This window comes from Triturus cristatus, chromosome 6, assembly GCF_964204655.1.
Source record: "Triturus cristatus chromosome 6, aTriCri1.1, whole genome shotgun sequence".
Taxonomy (NCBI): Eukaryota; Metazoa; Chordata; class Amphibia; order Caudata; family Salamandridae; genus Triturus; species Triturus cristatus.
Genome location: NC_140589.1, coordinates 1102200603 through 1102219368, shown reverse-complemented (window position 1 = coordinate 1102219368; position 18766 = coordinate 1102200603).

Sequence of the window (18766 nt, the reverse complement as noted above, 5' to 3'; positions counted from 1 at the left end):
TTACTCTGGCCTAATAGCTAAGGTCTTAGACTCGTACTCTGGCCTAATGGTTAAGGTCTTAACTCTTACTGTGGCCTACTGGTTAAGGTCTTAACTCTTACTCTGGCCTAATAGCTAAGGGCTTAGACGCGTATTCTGGCCTAATGGTTAAGGTCTTAACTCTTACTCTGGCCTACTGGTTAAGGTCTTAACTCTTACTCTGGCCTAATAGCTAAGGTCTTAACTCTTACTCTGGCCTAATAGCAAAGGTCTTAGACTCGTAATCTGGCCTAATGGTTAAGGTCTTAACTCTTACTCTGGCCTAATAGTTAAGGTCTTAACTCTTACTCTGGCCTAATAGCTAAGGTCTTAGACTCTTACTATGGCCTACAGGTTAAGGTCTTAACTCTTACTCTGGCCTACTGGTTAAGGTCTTAACTCTTACTCTGGCCTAATAGCTAAGGTCTTAGACTCGTACTATGGCCTACAGGTTAAGGTCTTAACTCTTACTCTGGCCTACTGGTTAAGGTCTTAACTCTTACTCTGGCCTAATAGCTAAGGTCTTAACTCTTACTCTGGCCTACTGGTTAAGGTCTTAACTCTTACTCTGGCCTAATAGCTAAGGTCTTAACTCTTACGCTGGCCTAATAGCTAAGGTCTTAACTCTTACTCTGGACGAATAGCTAAGGTCTTAGATTCGTACTCTGGCCTAATGGTTAAGGTCTTAACTCTTACTCTGGCCTAATAGCTAAGGTCTTAACTCTTACTCTGGCCTAATAGCTAAGGTCTTAGACTCGTACTCTGGCCTAATGGTTAAGGTCTTAACTCTTACTCTGGCCTAATAGCTAAGGTCTTAGACTGGTACTCTGGCCTAATAGCTAAGGTCTTAGACTGGTACTCTGGACTAATAGCTAAGGTCTTAGACTCGTACTCTGACCTACTGGTTAAGGTCTTAACTCGTACTCTGGCCTAATAGCTAAGGTCTTAGACTCGTACTCTGGCCTACTGGTCAAGGTCTTAACTCTTACTCTGGAATACTGGTTAAGGTCTTAACTCTTACTTTGGCCTACTGGTTAAGGTCTTAACTCCTACTCTGGCCTACTGGTTAAGGTCTTAACTCTTACTCTGGCCTAATAGCTAAGGTCTTAACTCTTACTCTGGCCTAATAGCTAAAGTCTTAGACTCATACTCTGGCCTAATGGTTAAGGTCTTAACTCTTACTCTGGCCTAATAGCTAAAGTCTTAGACTCATACTCTGGCCTAATGGTTAAGGTCTTAACTCTTACTCTGGCCTATTGGTTAAGGTCTTAACTCTTACTCTGGCCTAATAACTAAGGTCTTAACTCTTACTCTGGCCTAATAGCTAAGGTCTTAACACTTACTCTGGCCTAATAGCTAAGGTCTTAACTCTTACTCTGGCCTAATAGCTAAGGTCTTAGACTCATACTCTGGCCTAATGGTTAAGGTCTTAACTCTTACTCTGGCCTAATAGCTAAGGTCTTAACTCTTACTCTGGCCTAATAGCTAAGGTCTTAGACTCGTACTATGGCCTACAGGTTAAGGTCTTAACTCGTACTCTGGCCTAATGGTTAAGGTATTAACTCTTACTCTGGCCTACTGGTTAAGGTCTTAACTCTTACTCTGGCCTACTGGTTAAGGTCTTAACTCTTACTCTGGCCTAATAGCTAAGGTCTTAACTCTTACGCTGGCCTAATAGCTAAGGTCTTAACTCTTACTCTGGACGAATAGCTAAGGTCTTAGACTCGTACTCTGGCCTAATGGTTAAGGTCTTAACTCTTACTCTGGCCTAATAGCTAAGGTCTTAACTCTTACTCTGGCCTAATAGCTAAGGTCTTAGACTTGTACTCTGGCCTAATGGTTAAGGTCTTAACTCTTACTCTGGCCTAATAGCTAAGGTCTTAGACTGGTACTCTGGCCTAATAGCTAAGGTCTTAGACTGGTACTCTGGACTAATAGCTAAGGTCTTAGACTCGTACTCTGACCTACTGGTTAAGGTCTTAACTCGTACTCTGGCCTAATAGCTAAGGTCTTGGACTCGTACTCTGGCCTACTGGTCAAGGTCTTAACTCTTACTCTGGAATACTGGTTAAGGTCTTAACTCTTACTTTGGCCTACTGGTTAAGGTCTTAACTCCTACTCTGGCCTACTGGTTAAGGTCTTAACTCTTACTCTGGCCTAATAGCTAAGGTCTTAACTCTTACTCTGGCCTAATAGCTAAGGTCTTAGACCCATACTCTGGCCTAATGGTTAAGGTCTTAACTCTTACTCTGGCCTACTGGTTAAGGTCTTAACTCTTACTCTGGCCTAATAGCTAAAGTCTTAGACTCATACTCTGGCCTAATGGTTAAGGTCTTAACTCTTACTCTGGCCTATTGGTTAAGGTCTTAACTCTTACTCTGGCCTAATAACTAAGGTCTTAACTCTTACTCTGGCCTAATAGCTAAGGTCTTAACACTTACTCTGGCCTAATAGCTAAGGTCTTAACTCTTACTCTGGCCTAATAGCTAAGGTCTTAGACTCATACTCTGGCCTAATGGTTAAGGTCTTAACTCTTACTCTGGCCTAATAGCTAAGGTCTTAACTCTTACGCTGGCCTAATAGCTAAGGTCTTAACTCTTACTCTGGCCGAATAGCTAAGGTCTTAGACTCGTACTCTGGCCTAATGGTTAAGGTCTTAACTCTTACTCTGGCCTAATAGCTAAGGTCTTAACTCTTACTCTGGCCTAATAACTAAGGTCTTAGACTCATATTCCGGCCTAATGTTTAAGGTCTTAACTCTTACTCTGGCCGAATAGCTAAGGTCTTAGACTGGTACTCTGGCCTAATAGCTAAGGTCTTAGACTCGTACTCTGACCTACTGGTTAAGGTCTTAACTCGTACTCTGGCCTAATAGATAAGGTCTTAGACTCGTACTCTGGCCTACTGGTCAAGGTCTTAACGCTTACTCTGGAATACTGGTTAAGGTCTTAACTCTTACTTTGGCCTACTGGTTAAGGTCTTAACTCCTACTCTGGCCTACTGGTTAAGGTCTTAACTCTTACTCTGGCCTAATAGCTAAGGTCTTAACTCTTACTCTGGCCTAATAGCTAAGGTCTTAGACTCATACTCTGGCCTAATGGTTAAGGTCTTAACTCTTACTCTGGCCTACTGGTTAAGGTCTTAACTCTTACTCTGGGCTAATAGGTAAGGGCTTAGACTCGTACTCTGGCCTAATGGTTAAGGTCTTAACTCTTACTCTGGCCTACTGGTTAAGGTCTTAACTCTTACTCTGGCCTAATAGCTAAGGTCCTAACTCTTACTCTGGCCTAATAGCTAAGGTCTTAGACTCATACTCTGGCCAAATGGTTAAGGTCTTAACTCTTACTCTGGCCTAATAGCTAAGGTCTTAGACTCGTACTTGGCCTACTGGTTAAGGTCTTAACTCTTACTCTGGCCTCATAGCTAAGGTCCTAACTCTTACTCTGGCCTAATAGCTAAGGTCTTAGACTCATACTCTGGCCAAATGGTTAAGGTCCTAACTCTTACTCTGGCCTAATAGCTAAGGTCTTAGACTCATACTCTGGCCAAATGGTTAAGGTCTTAACTCTTACTCTGGCCTAATAGCTAAGGTCTTAACTCTTACGCTGGACTAATAGCTAAGGTCTTAACTCTTACTCTGGCCAAATAGCTAAGGTCTTAGACTGGTACTCTGGACTAATAGCTAAGGTCTTAGACTCGTACTCTGACCTACTGGTTAAGGTCTTAACTCGTACTCTGGCCTAATAGCTAAGGTCTTAGACTCGTACTCTGGCCTACTGGTCAAGGTCTTAACTCTTACTCTGGAATACTGGTTAAGGTCTTAACTCTTACTTTGGCCTACTGGTTAAGGTCTTAACTCCTACTCTGGCCTACTGGTTAAGGTCTTAACTCTTACTCTGGCCTAATAGCTAAGGTCTTAACTCTTACTCTGGCCTAATAGCTAAAGTCTTCACTCATACTCTGGCCTAATGGTTAAGGTCTTAACTCTTACTCTGGCCGACTGGTTAAGGTCTTAACTCTTACTCTGGCCTAATAGCTAAAGTCTTAGACTCATACTCTGGCCTAATGGTTAAGGTCTTAACTCTTACTCTGGCCTATTGGTTAAGGTCTTAACTCTTACTCTGGCCTAATAACTAAGGTCTTAACTCTTACTCTGGCCTAATAGCTAAGGTCTTAACACTTACTCTGGCCTAATAGCTAAGGTCTTAACTCTTACTCTGGCATAATAGCTAAGGTCTTAGACTCATACTCTGGCCTAATGGTTAAGGTCTTAACTCTTACTCTGGCCTAATAGCTAAGGTCTTAACTCTTACTCTGGCCTAATAGCTAAGGTCTTAGACTCGTACTATGGCCTACAGGTTAAGGTCTTAACTCGTACTCTGGCCTAATGGTTAAGGTATTAACTCTTACTCTGGCCTACTGGTTAAGGTCTTAACTCTTACTCTGGCCTACTGGTTAAGGTCTTAACTCTTACTCTGGCCTAATAGCTAAGGTCTTAACTCTTACGCTGGCCTAATAGCTAAGGTCTTAACTCTTACTCTGGACGAATAGCTAAGGTCTTAGACTCGTACTCTGGCCTAATGGTTAAGGTCTTAACTCTTACTCTGGCCTAATAGCTAAGGTCTTAACTCTTACTCTGGCCTAATAGCTAAGGTCTTAGACTTGTACTCTGGCCTAATGGTTAAGGTCTTAACTCTTACTCTGGCCTAATAGCTAAGGTCTTAGACTGGTACTCTGGCCTAATAGCTAAGGTCTTAGACTGGTACTCTGGACTAATAGCTAAGGTCTTAGACTCGTACTCTGACCTACTGGTTAAGGTCTTAACTCGTACTCTGGCCTAATAGCTAAGGTCTTGGACTCGTACTCTGGCCTACTGGTCAAGGTCTTAACTCTTACTCTGGAATACTGGTTAAGGTCTTAACTCTTACTTTGGCCTACTGGTTAAGGTCTTTACTCCTACTCTGGCCTACTGGTTAAGGTCTTAACTCTTACTCTGGCCTAATAGCTAAGGTCTTAACTCTTACTCTGGCCTAATAGCTAAGGTCTTAGACCCATACTCTGGCCTAATGGTTAAGGTCTTAACTCTTACTCTGGCCTACTGGTTAAGGTCTTAACTCTTACTCTGGCCTAATAGCTAAAGTCTTAGACTCATACTCTGGCCTAATGGTTAAGGTCTTAACTCTTACTCTGGCCTATTGGTTAAGGTCTTAACTCTTACTCTGGCCTAATAACTAAGGTCTTAACTCTTACTCTGGCCTAATAGCTAAGGTCTTAACACTTACTCTGGCCTAATAGCTAAGGTCTTAACTCTTACTCTGGCCTAATAGCTAAGGTCTTAGACTCATACTCTGGCCTAATGGTTAAGGTCTTAACTCTTACTCTGGCCTAATAGCTAAGGTCTTAACTCTTACGCTGGCCTAATAGCTAAGGTCTTAACTCTTACTCTGGCCGAATAGCTAAGGTCTTAGACTCGTACTCTGGCCTAATGGTTAAGGTCTTAACTCTTACTCTGGCCTAATAGCTAAGGTCTTAACTCTTACTCTGGCCTAATAACTAAGGTCTTAGACTCATATTCCGGCCTAATGTTTAAGGTCTTAACTCTTACTCTGGCCGAATAGCTAAGGTCTTAGACTGGTACTCTGGCCTAATAGCTAAGGTCTTAGACTCGTACTCTGACCTACTGGTTAAGGTCTTAACTCGTACTCTGGCCTAATAGATAAGGTCTTAGACTCGTACTCTGGCCTACTGGTCAAGGTCTTAACGCTTACTCTGGAATACTGGTTAAGGTCTTAACTCTTACTTTGGCCTACTGGTTAAGGTCTTAACTCCTACTCTGGCCTACTGGTTAAGGTCTTAACTCTTACTCTGGCCTAATAGCTAAGGTCTTAACTCTTATTCTGGCCTAATAGCTAAGGTCTTAGACTCATACTCTGGCCTAATGGTTAAGGTCTTAACTCTTACTCTGGCCTACTGGTTAAGGTCTTAACTCTTACTCTGGGCTAATAGGTAAGGGCTTAGACTCGTACTCTGGCCTAATGGTTAAGGTCTTAACTCTTACTCTGGCCTACTGGTTAAGGTCTTAACTCTTACTCTGGCCTAATAGCTAAGGTCCTAACTCTTACTCTGGCCTAATAGCTAAGGTCTTAGACTCATACTCTGGCCAAATGGTTAAGGTCTTAACTCTTACTCTGGCCTAATAGCTAAGGTCTTAGACTCGTACTTGGCCTACTGGTTAAGGTCTTAACTCTTACTCTGGCCTCATAGCTAAGGTCCTAACTCTTACTCTGGCCTAATAGCTAAGGTCTTAGACTCATACTCTGGCCAAATGGTTAAGGTCCTAACTCTTACTCTGGCCTAATAGCTAAGGTCTTAGACTCATACTCTGGCCAAATGGTTAAGGTCTTAACTCTTACTCTGGCCTAATAGCTAAGGTCTTAACTCTTACGCTGGACTAATAGCTAAGGTCTTAACTCTTACTCTGGCCAAATAGCTAAGGTCTTAGACTCGTACTCTGGCCTAATGGTTAAGGTCTTAACTCTTATTCTGGCCTAATAGCTAATGTCTTAGACTCGTACTCTGGCCTAATGGTTAAGGTCTTAACTCTTACTCTGGCCTACTGGTTAAGGTCTTAACTCCTACTCTGGCCTAATAGCTAAGGTCTTAGACTCGTACTCTGGCCTAATGGTTAAGTTCTTAACTCTTACTCTGGCCTATTGGTTAAGGTCTTAACTCTTACTCTAGCCTAATAGCTAAGGTCTTAGACTCGTACTCTGGCCTAATGGTTAAGGTCTTAACTCTTACTCTGGCCTATTGGTTAAGGTCTTAACTCTTACTCTGTCCTAATAACTAAGGTCTTAACTCTTACTCTGGCCTAATAGCTAAGGTCTTAACTCTTACTCTGGCCTAATAGCTAAGGTCTTAGACTCATACTCTGGCCTAATGTTTAAGGTCTTAACTCTTACTCTGGCCTAATAGCTAAGGTCTTAGACTGGTACTCTGGCCTAATAGCTAAGGTCTTAGACTCGTACTCTGACCTACTGGTTAAGGTCTTAACTCATAATCTGGCCTAATAGCTAAGGTCTTAGACTCGTACTCTGGCCTACTGGTCAAGGTCTTAACTCTTACTCTGGAATACTGGTTAAGGTCTTAACTTTTACTTTGGCCTAAGGTCTTAACTCCTACTCTGGCCTACAGGTTAAGGTTTAAACTCTTACTCTGGAACAATAGCTAAGGTCTTAAATCTTACTCTGGCCTAATAGCTAAGGTCTTAGACTCATACTCTGGCCTAATAGCTAAGGTCTTAACTCTTACTCTGGCCTAATAGCTAAGGTCTTAGACTCGTACTCTGGCCTAATGGTTAAGGTCTTAACTCTTACTCTGGCCTACTGGTTAAGGTCTTAACTCTTACTCTGGCCTAATAGCTAAAGTCTTAGACTCATACTCTGGCCTAATGGTTAAGGTCATAACTCTTACTCTGGCCTATTGGTTAAGGTCTTAACTCTTACTCTGGCCTAATAACTAAGGTCTTAACTCTTACTCTGGCCTAATAGCTAAGGTCTTAACACTTACTCTGGCCTAATGGTTAAGGTCTTAACTCTTACTCTGGCCTACTGGTTAAGGTCTTAACTCTTACTCTGGCCTAATAGGTAAGGGCTTAGACTCGTACTCTGGCCTATTGGTTAAGGTCTTAACTCTTACTCTGGCCTACTGGTTAAGGTCTTAACTCTTACTCTGGCCTAATAGCTAAGGTCTTAACTCTTACTCTGGCCTAATAGCAAAGGTATTAGACTCATAATCTGGCCTAATGGTTAAGGTCTTAACTCTTACTCTGGCCTAATAGCTAAGGTCCTAACTCTTACTCTGGCCTAATAGCTAAGGTCTTAGACTCGTACTCTGGCCTAATGGTTAAGGTCTTAACTCTTACACTGGCCTACTGGTTAAGGTCTTAACTCTTATCCTGGCGTAATAGCTAATGTCTCAGACTCGTACTCTGGCCTAATGGTTAAGGTCTTAACTCTTACTCTGGCCTACTGGTTAAAGTCTTAACTCTTACTCTGGCCTAATAGCTAAGGTCTTAGACTCGAACTCTGGCCTAATGGTTAAGGTCTTAACTCTTACTCTGGCCTATTGGTTAAGGTCTTAACTCTTACTCTGGCCTAATAACTAAGTTCTTAACTCTTACTCTGGCCTAATAGCTAAGGTCTTAACTCTTACTCTGGCCTAATAGATAAGGTCTCAACTCTTACTCTGGCCTAATAGCTAAGGTCTTAGACTCGTACTCTGGCCTAATGGTTAAGGTCTTAACTCTTACTCTGGCCTACTGGTTAAGGTCTTAACTCTTACTCTGGCCTAATAGCTAAGGGCTTAGACGCGTATTCTGACCTAATGGTTAAGGTCTTAACTCTTACTCTGGCCTACTGGTTAAGGTCTTAACTCTTACTCTGGCCTAATAGCTAAGGTCTTAACTTTTACTCTGGCCTAATAGCAAAGGTCTTAGACTCGTAATCAGGCCTAATGGTTAAGGTCTTAACTCTTACTCTGGCCTAATAGTTAAGGTCTTAACTCTTACTCTGGCCTAATAGCTAAGGTCTTAGACTCTTACTATGGCCTACAGGTTAAGGTCTTAACTCTTACTCTGGCCTACTGGTTAAGGTCTTAACTCTTACTCTGGCCTAATAGCTAAGGTCTTAGACTCGTACTATGGCCTACAGGTTAAGGTCTTAACTCTTACTCTGGCCTACTGGTTAAGGTCTTAACTCTTACTCTGGCCTAATAGCTAAGGTCTTAACTCTTACTCTGGCCTACTGGTTAAGGTCTTAACTCTTACTCTGGCCTAATAGCTAAGGTCTTAACTCTTACGCTGGCCTAATAGCTACGGTCTTAACTCTTACTCTGGACGAATAGCTAAGGTCTTAGACTCGTACTCTGGCCTAATGGTTAAGGTCTTAACTCTTACTCTGGCCTAATAGCTAAGGTCTTAACTCTTACTCTGGCCTAATAGCTAAGGTCTTAGACTCATACTCTGGCCTAATGGTTAAGGTCTTAACTCTTACTCTGGCCTAATAGCTAAGGTCTTAGACTGGTACTCTGGCCTAATAGCTAAGGTCTTAGACTGGTACTCTGGACTAATAGCTAAGGTCTTAGACTCGTACTCTGACCTACTGGTTAAGGTCTTAACTCGTACTCTGGCCTAATAGCTAAGGTCTTAGACTCGTACTCTGGCCTACTGGTCAAGGTCTTAACTCTTACTCTGGAATACTGGTTAAGGTCTTAACTCTTACTTTGGCCTACTGGTTAAGGTCTTAACTCCTACTCTGGCCTACTGGTTAAGGTCTTAACTCTTACTCTGGCCTAATAGCTAAGGTCTTAACTCTTACTCTGGCCTAATAGCTAAGGTCTTAGACTCATACTCTGGCCTAATGGTTAAGGTCTTTACTCTTACTCTGGCCTACTGGTTAAGGTCTTAACTCTTACTCTGGCCTAATAGCTAAAGTCTTAGACTCATACTCTGGCCTAATGGTTAAGGTCTTAACTCTTACTCTGGCCTATTGGTTAAGGTCTTAACTCTTACTCTGGCCTAATAACTAAGGTCTTAACTCTTACTCTGGCCTAATAGCTAAGGTCTTAACACTTACTCTGGCCTAATAGCTAAGGTCTTAACTCTTACTCTGGCCTAATAGCTAAGGTCTTAGACTCATACTATGGCCTACAGGTTAAGGTCTTAACTCGTACTCTGGCCTAATGGTTAAGGTATTAACTCTTACTCTGGCCTACTGGTTAAGGTCTTAACTCTTACTCTGGCCTACTGGTTAAGGTCTTAACTCTTACTCTGGCCTAATAGCTAAGGTCTTAACTCTTACGCTGGCCTAATAGCTAAGGTCTTAACTCTTACTCTGGACGAATAGCTAAGGTCTTAGACTCGTACTCTGGCCTAATGGTTAAGGTCTTAACTCTTACTCTGGCCTAATAGCTAAGGTCTTAACTCTTACTCTGGCCTAATAGCTAAGGTCTTAGACTCGTACTCTGGCCTAATGGTTAAGGTCTTAACTCTTACTCCGGCCTAATAGCTAAGGTCTTAGACTGGTACTCTGGCCTAATAGCTAAGGTCTTAGACTGGTACTCTGGACTAATAGCTAAGGTCTTAGACTCGTACTCTGACCTACTGGTTAAGGTCTTAACTCGTACTCTGGCCTAATAGCTAAGGTCTTAGACGCGTACTCTGGCCTACTGGTCAAGGTCTTAACTCTTACTCTGGAATACTGGTTAAGGTCTTAACTCTTACTTTGGCCTACTGGTTAAGGTCTTAACTCCTACTCTGGCCTACTGGTTAAGGTCTTAACTCTTACTCTGGCCTACTGGTTAAGGTCTTAACTCTTACTCTGGCCTAATAGCTAAGGTCTTAACTCTTACGCTGGCCTAATAGCTAAGGTCTTAACTCTTACTCTGGACGAATAGCTAAGGTCTTAGACTCGTACTCTGGCCTAATGGTTAAGGTCTTAACTCTTACTCTGGCCTAATAGCTAAGGTCTTAACTCTTACTCTGGCCTAATAGCTAAGGTCTTAGACTTGTATTCTGGCCTAATGGTTAAGGTCTTAACTCTTACTCTGGCCTAATAGCTAAGGTCTTAGACTGGTACTCTGGCCTAATAGCTAAGGTCTTAGACTGGTACTCTGGACTAATAGCTAAGGTCTTAGACTCGTACTCTGACCTACTGGTTAAGGTCTTAACTCGTACTCTGGCCTAATAGCTAAGGTCTTAGACTCGTACTCTGGCCTACTGGTCAAGGTCTTAACTCTTACTCTGGAATACTGGTTAAGGTCTTAACTCTTACTTTGGCCTACTGGTTAAGGTCTTAACTCCTACTCTGGACTACTGGTTAAGGTCTTAACTCTTACTCTGGCCTAATAGCTAAGGTCTTAACTCTTACTCTGGCCTAATAGCTAAGGTCTTAGACCCATACTCTGGCCTAATGGTTAAGGTCTTAACTCTTACTCTGGCCTACTGGTTAAGGTCTTAACTCTTACTCTGGCCTAATAGCTAAAGTCTTAGACTCATACTCTGGCCTAATGGTTAAGGTCTTAACTCTTACTCTGGCCTATTGGTTAAGGTCTTAACTCTTACTCTGGCCTAATAACTAAGGTCTTAACTCTTACTCTGGCCTAATAGCTAAGGTCTTAACACTTACTCTGGCCTAATAGCTAAGGTCTTAACTCTTACTCTGGCCTAATAGCTAAGGTCTTAGACTCATACTCTGGCCTAATGGTTAAGGTCTTAACTCTTACTCTGGCCTAATAGCTAAGGTCTTAACTCTTACGTTGGCCTAATAGCTAAGGTCTTAACTCTTACTCTGGCCGAATAGCTAAGGTCTTAGACTCGTACTCTGGCCTAATGGTTAAGGTCTTAACTCTTACTCTGGCCTAATAGCTAAGGTCTTAACTCTTACTCTGGCCTAATAACTAAGGTCTTAGACTCATATTCCGGCCTAATGTTTAAGGTCTTAACTCTTACTCTGGCCGAATAGCTAAGGTCTTAGACTGGTACTCTGGCCTAATAGCTAAGGTCTTAGACTCGTACTCTGACCTACTGGTTAAGGTCTTAACTCGTACTCTGGCCTAATAGATAAGGTCTTAGACTCGTACTCTGGCCTACTGGTCAAGGTCTTAACGCTTACTCTGGAATACTGGTTAAGGTCTTAACTCTTACTTTGGCCTACTGGTTAAGGTCTTAACTCCTACTCTGGCCTACTGGTTAAGGTCCTAACTCTTACTCTGGCCTAATAGCTAAGGTCTTAACTCTTACTCTGGCCTAATAGCTAAGGTCTTAGACTCATACTCTGGCCTAATGGTTAAGGTATTAACTCTTACTCTGGCCTACTGGTTAAGGTCTTAACTCTTACTCTGGGCTAATAGGTAAGGGCTTAGACTCGTACTCTGGCCTAATGGTTAAGGTCTTAACTCTTACTCTGGCCTACTGGTTAAGGTCTTAACTCTTACTCTGGCCTAATAGCTAAGGTCCTAACTCTTACTCTGGCCTAATAGCTAAGGTCTTAGACTCATACTCTGGCAAAATGGTTAAGGTCTTAACTCTTACTCTGGCCTAATAGCTAAGGTCTTAGACTCGTACTTGGCCTACTGGTTAAGGTCTTAACTCTTACTCTGGCCTCATAGCTAAGGTTCTAACTCTTACTCTGGCCTAATAGCTAAGGTCTTAGACTCATACTCTGGCCAAATGGTTAAGGTCCTAACTCTTACTCTGGCCTAATAGCTAAGGTCTTAGACTCATACTCTGGCCAAATGGTTAAGGTCTTAACTCTTACTCTGGCCTAATAGCTAAGGTCTTAACTCTTACGCTGGACTAATAGCTAAGGTCTTAACTCTTACTCTGGCCAAATAGCTAAGGTCTTAGACTCGTACTCTGGCCTAATGGTTAAGGTCTTAACTCTTATTCTGGCCTAATAGCTAATGTCTTAGACTCGTACTCTGGCCTAATGGTTAAGGTCTTAACTCTTACTCTGGCCTACTGGTTAAGGTCTTAACTCCTACTCTGGCCTAATAGCTAAGGTCTTAGACTCGTACTCTGGCCTAATGGTTAAGTTCTTAACTCTTACTCTGGCCTATTGGTTAAGGTCTTAACTCTTACTCTAGCCTAATAGCTAAGGTCTTAGACTCGTACTCTGGCCTAATGGTTAAGGTCTTAACTCTTACTCTGGCCTATTGGTTAAGGTCTTAACTCTTACTCTGTCCTAATAACTAAGGTCTTAACTCTTACTCTGGCCTAATAGCTAAGGTCTTAACTCTTACTCTGGCCTAATAGCTAAGGTCTTAGACTCATACTCTGGCCTAATGTTTAAGGTCTTAACTCTTACTCTGGCCTAATAGCTAAGGTCTTAGACTGGTACTCTGGCCTAATAGCTAAGGTCTTAGACTCGTACTCTGACCTACTGGTTAAGGTCTTAACTCATAATCTGGCCTAATAGCTAAGGTCTTAGACTCATACTCTGGCCTACTGGTCAAGGTCTTAACTCTTACTCTGGAATACTGGTTAAGGTCTTAACTTTTACTTTGGCCTAAGGTCTTAACTCCTACTCTGGCCTACAGGTTAAGGTTTAAACTCTTACTCTGGCCCAATAGCTAAGGTCTTAAATCTTACTCTGGCCTAATAGCTAAGGTCTTAGACTCATACTCTGGCCTAATAGCTAAGGTCTTAACTCTTACTCTGGCCTAATAGCTAAGGTCTTAGACTCGTACTATGGCCTAATGGTTAAGGTCTTAACTCTTACTCTGTCCTACTGGTTAAGGTCTTAACTCTTACTCTGGCCTAATAGCTAAAGTCTTAGACTCATACTCTGGTCTAATGGTTAAGGTCTTAACTCTTACTCTGGCCTATTGGTTAAGGTCTTAACTCTTACTCTGGCCTAATAACTAAGGTCTTAACTCTTACTCTGGCCTAATAGCTAAGGTCTTAACACTTACTCTGGCCTAATAGCTAAGGTCTTAACTCTTACTCTGGCCTAATAGCTAAGGTCTTAGACTCATACTCTGGCCTAATAGCTAAGGTCTTAACTCTTACTCTGGCCTAATAGCTAAGGTCTTAACTTTTACTCTGGCCTAATAGCAAAGGTCTTAGACTCGTAATCAGGCCTAATGGTTAAGGTCTTAACTCTTACTCTGGCCTAATAGTTAAGGTCTTAACTCTTACTCTGGCCTAATAGCTAAGGTCTTAGACTCTTACTATGGCCTACAGGTTAAGGTCTTAACTCTTACTCTGGCCTACTGGTTAAGGTCTTAACTCTTACTCTGGCCTAATAGCTAAGGTCTTAGACTCGTACTATGGCCTACAGGTTAAGGTCTTAACTCTTACTCTGGCCTACTGGTTAAGGTCTTAACTCTTACTCTGGCCTAATAGCTAAGGTCTTAACTCTTACTCTGGCCTACTGGTTAAGGTCTTAACTCTTACTCTGGCCTATTGGTTAAGGTCTTAACTCTTACTCTGGCCTAATAACTAAGGTCTTAACTCTTACTCTGGCCTAATAGCTAAGGTCTTAACACTTACTCTGGCCTAATAGCTAAGGTCTTAACTCTTACTCTGGCCTAATAGCTAAGGTCTTAGACTCATACTCTGGCCTAATGGTTAAGGTCTTAACTCTTACTCTGGCCTAATAGCTAAGGTCTTAACTCTTACTCTGGCCTAATAGCTAAGGTCTTAGACTCGTACTATGGCCTACAGGTTAAGGTCTTAACTCGTACTCTGGCCTAATGGTTAAGGTATTAACTCTTACTCTGGCCTACTGGTTAAGGTCTGAACTCTTACTCTGGCCTACTGGTTAAGGTCTTAACTCTTACTCTGGCCTAATAGCTAAGGTCTTAACTCTTACGCTGGCCTAATAGCTAAGGTCTTAACTCTTACTCTGGACGAATAGCTAAGGTCTTAGACTCGTACTCTGGCCTAATGGTTAAGGTCTTAACTCTTACTCTGGCCTAATAGCTAAGGTCTTAACTCTTACTCTGGCCTAATAGCTAAGGTCTTAGACTCGTACTCTGGCCTAATGGTTAAGGTCTTAACTCTTACTCTGGCCTAATAGCTAAGGTCTTAGACTGGTACTCTGGCCTAATAGCTAAGGTCTTAGACTGGTACACTGGACTAATAGCTAAGGTCTTAGACTCGTACTCTGACCTACTGGTTAAGGTCTTAACTCGTACTCTGGCCTAATAGCTAAGGTCTTAGACGCGTACTCTGGCCTACTGGTCAAGGTCTTAACTCTTACTCTGGAATACTGGTTAAGGTCTTAACTCTTACTTTGGCCTACTGGTTAAGGTCTTAACTCCTACTCTGGCCTACTGGTTAAGGTCTTAACTCTTACTCTGGCCTAATAGCTAAGGTCTTAACTCTTACTCTGGCCTAATAGCTAAGGTCTTAGACTCATACTCTGGCCTAATGGTTAAGGTCTTAACTCTTACTCTGGCCTACTGGTTAAGGTCTTAACTCTTACTCTGGCCTAATAGCTAAAGTCTTAGACTCATACTCTGGCCTAATGGTTAAGGTCTTAACTCTTACTCTGGCCTATTGGTTAAGGTCTTAACTCTTACTCTGGCCTAATAACTAAGGTCTTAACTCTTACTCTGGCCTAATAGCTAAGGTCTTAACACTTACTCTGGCCTAATAGCTAAGGTCTTAACTCTTACTGTGGCCTAATAGCTAAGGTCTTAGACTCATACCCTGGCCTAATGGTTAAGGTCTTAACTCTTACTCTGGCCTAATAGCTAAGGTCTTAACTCTTACGCTGGCCTAATAGCTAAGGTCTTAACTCTTACTCTGGCCGAATAGCTAAGGTCTTAGACTCGTACTCTGGCCTAATAGCTAAGGTCTTAACTCTTACTCTGGCCTAATAACTAAGGTCTTAGACTCATATTCCGGCCTAATGTTTAAGGTCTTAACTCTTACTCTGGCCGAATAGCTAAGGTCTTAGACTGGTACTCTGGCCTAATAGCTAAGGTCTTAGACTGGTACTCTGGACTAATAGCTAAGGTCTTAGACTCGTACTCTGACCTACTGGTTAAGGTCTTAACTCGTACTCTGGCCTAATAGCTAAGGTCTTAGACGCGTACTCTGGCCTACTGGTCAAGGTCTTAACTGTTACTCTGGAATACTGGTTAAGGTCTTAACTCTTACTTTGGCCTACTGGTTAAGGTCTTAACTCCTACTCTGGCCTACTGGTTAAGGTCTTAACTCTTACTCTGGCCTAATAGCTAAGGTCTTAACTCTTACTCTGGCCTAATAGCTAAGGTCTTAGACTCATACTCTGGCCTAATGGTTAAGGTCTTAACTCTTACTCTGGCCTACTGGTTAAGGTCTTAACTCTTACTCTGGCCTAATAGCTAAAGTCTTAGACTCATACTCTGGCCTAATGGTTAAGGTCTTAACTCTTACTCTGGCCTATTGGTTAAGGTCTTAACTCTTACTCTGGCCTAATAACTAAGGTCTTAACTCTTACTCTGGCCTAATAGCTAAGGTCTTAACACTTACTCTGGCCTAATAGCTAAGGTCTTAACTCTTACTGTGGCCTAATAGCTAAGGTCTTAGACTCATACCCTGGCCTAATGGTTAAGGTCTTAACTCTTACTCTGGCCTAATAGCTAAGGTCTTAACTCTTACGCTGGCCTAATAGCTAAGGTCTTAACTCTTACTCTGGCCGAATAGCTAAGGTCTTAGACTCGTACTCTGGCCTAATAGCTAAGGTCTTAACTCTTACTCTGGCCTAATAACTAAGGTCTTAGACTCATATTCCGGCCTAATGTTTAAGGTCTTAACTCTTACTCTGGCCGAATAGCTAAGGTCTTAGACTGGTACTCTGGCCTAATAGCTAAGGTCTTAGACTCGAACTCTGACCTACTGGTTAAGGTCTTAACTCGTACTCTGGCCTAATAGCTAAGGTCTTAGACTCGTACTCTGGCCTACTGGTCAAGGTCTTAACTCTTACTCTGGAATACTGGTTAAGGTCTTAACTCTTACTTTGGCCTACTGGTTAAGGTCTTAACTCCTACTCTGGCCTACTGGTTAAGGTCTTAACTCTTACTCTGGCCTAATAGCTAAGGTCTTAACTCTTACTCTGGCCTAATAGCTAAGGTCTTAGACTCATACTCTGGCCTAATGGTTAAGGTCTTAACTCTTACTCTGGCCTACTGGTTAAGGTCTTAACTCTTACTCTGGGCTAATAGGTAAGGGCTTAGACTCGTACTCTGGCCTAATGGTTAAGGTCTTAACTCTTACTCTGGCCTACTGGTTAAGGTCTTAACTCTTACTCTGGCCTAATAGCTAAGGTCTTAGACTCATACTCTGGCGAAATGGTTAAGGTCTTAACTCTTACTCTGGCCTAATAGCTAAGGTCTTAACTCTTACTCTGGCCTAATAGCTAAGGTCTTAGACTCGTACTATGGCCTACAGGTTAAGGTCTTAACTCGTACTCTGGCCTAATGGTTAAGGTATTAACTCTTACTCTGGCCTACTGGTTAAGGTCTTAACTCTTACTCTGGCCTACTGGTTAAGGTCTTAACTCTTACTCTGGCCTAATAGCTAAGGTCTTAACTCTTACGCTGGCCTAATAGCTAAGGTCTTAACTCTTACTCTGGACGAATAGCTAAGGTCTTAGACTCGTACTCTGGCCTAATGGTTAAGGTCTTAACTCTTACTCTGGCCTAATAGCTAAGGTCTTAACTCTTACTCTGGCCTAATAGCTAAGGTCCTAGACTCGTACTCTGGCCTAATGGTTAAGGTCTTAACTCTTACTCTGGCCTAATAGCTAAGGTCTTAGACTGGTACTCTGGCCTAATAGCTAAGGTCTTAGACTGGTACACTGGACTAATAGCTAAGGTCTTAGACTCGTACTCTGACCTACTGGTTAAGGTCTTAACTCGTACTCTGGCCTAATAGCTAAGGTCTTAGACGCGTACTCTGGCCTACTGGTCAAGGTCTTAACTCTTACTCTGGAATACTGGTTAAGGTCTTAACTCTTACTTTGGCCTACTGGTTAAGGTCTTAACTCCTACTCTGGCCTACTGGTTAAGGTCTTAACTCTTACTCTGGCCTAATAGCTAAGGTCTTAACTCTTACTCTGGCCTAATAGCTAAGGTCTTAGACTCATACTCTGGCCTAATGGTTAAGGTCTTAACTCTTACTCTGGCCTACTGGTTAAGGTCTTAACTCTTACTCTGGCCTAATAGCTAAAGTCTTAGACTCATACTCTGGCCTAATGGTTAAGGTCTTAACTCTTACTCTGGCCTATTGGTTAAGGTCTTAACTCTTACTCTGGCCTAATAACTAAGGTCTTAACTCTTACTCTGGCCTAATAGCTAAGGTCTTAACACTTACTCTGGCCTAATAGCTAAGGTCTTAACTCTTACTGTGGCCTAATAGCTAAGGTCTTAGACTCATACCCTGGCCTAATGGTTAAGGTCTTAACTCTTACTCTGGCCTAATAGCTAAGGTCTTAACTCTTACGCTGGCCTAATAGCTAAGGTCTTAACTCTTACTCTGGCCGAATAGCTAAGGTCTTAGACTCGTACTCTGGCCTAATAGCTAAGGTCTTAACTCTTACTCTGGCCTAATAACTAAGGTCTTAGACTCATATTCCGGCCTAATGTTTAAGGTCTTAACTCTTACTCTGGCCGAATAGCTAAGGTCTTAGACTGGTACTCTGGCCTAATAGCTAAGGTCTTAGACTCGTACTCTGACCTACTGGTTAAGGTCTTAACTCGTACTCTGGCCTAATAGCTAAGGTCTTAGACTCGTCCTCTGGCCTACTGGTCAAGGTCTTAACTCTTACTCTGGAATACTGGTTAAGGTCTTAACTCTTACTTTGGCCTACTGGTTAAGGTCTTAACTCCTACTCTGGCCTACTGGTTAAGGTCTTAACTCTTACTCTGGCCTAATAGCTAATGTCTTAACTCTTACTCTGGCCTAATAGCTAAGGTCTTAGACTCATACTCTGGCCTAATGGTTAAGGTCTTAACTCTTACTCTGGCCTACTGGTTAAGGTCTTAACTCTTACTCTGGGCTAATAGGTAAGGGCTTAGACTCGTACTCTGGCCTAATGGTTAAGGTCTTAACTCTTACTCTGGCCTACTGGTTAAGGTCTTAACTCTTACTCTGGCCTAATAGCTAAGGTCTTAGACTCATACTCTGGCCAAATGGTTAAGGTCTTAACTCTTACTCTGGCCTAATAGCTAAGGTCTTAGACTCTTACTCTGGCCT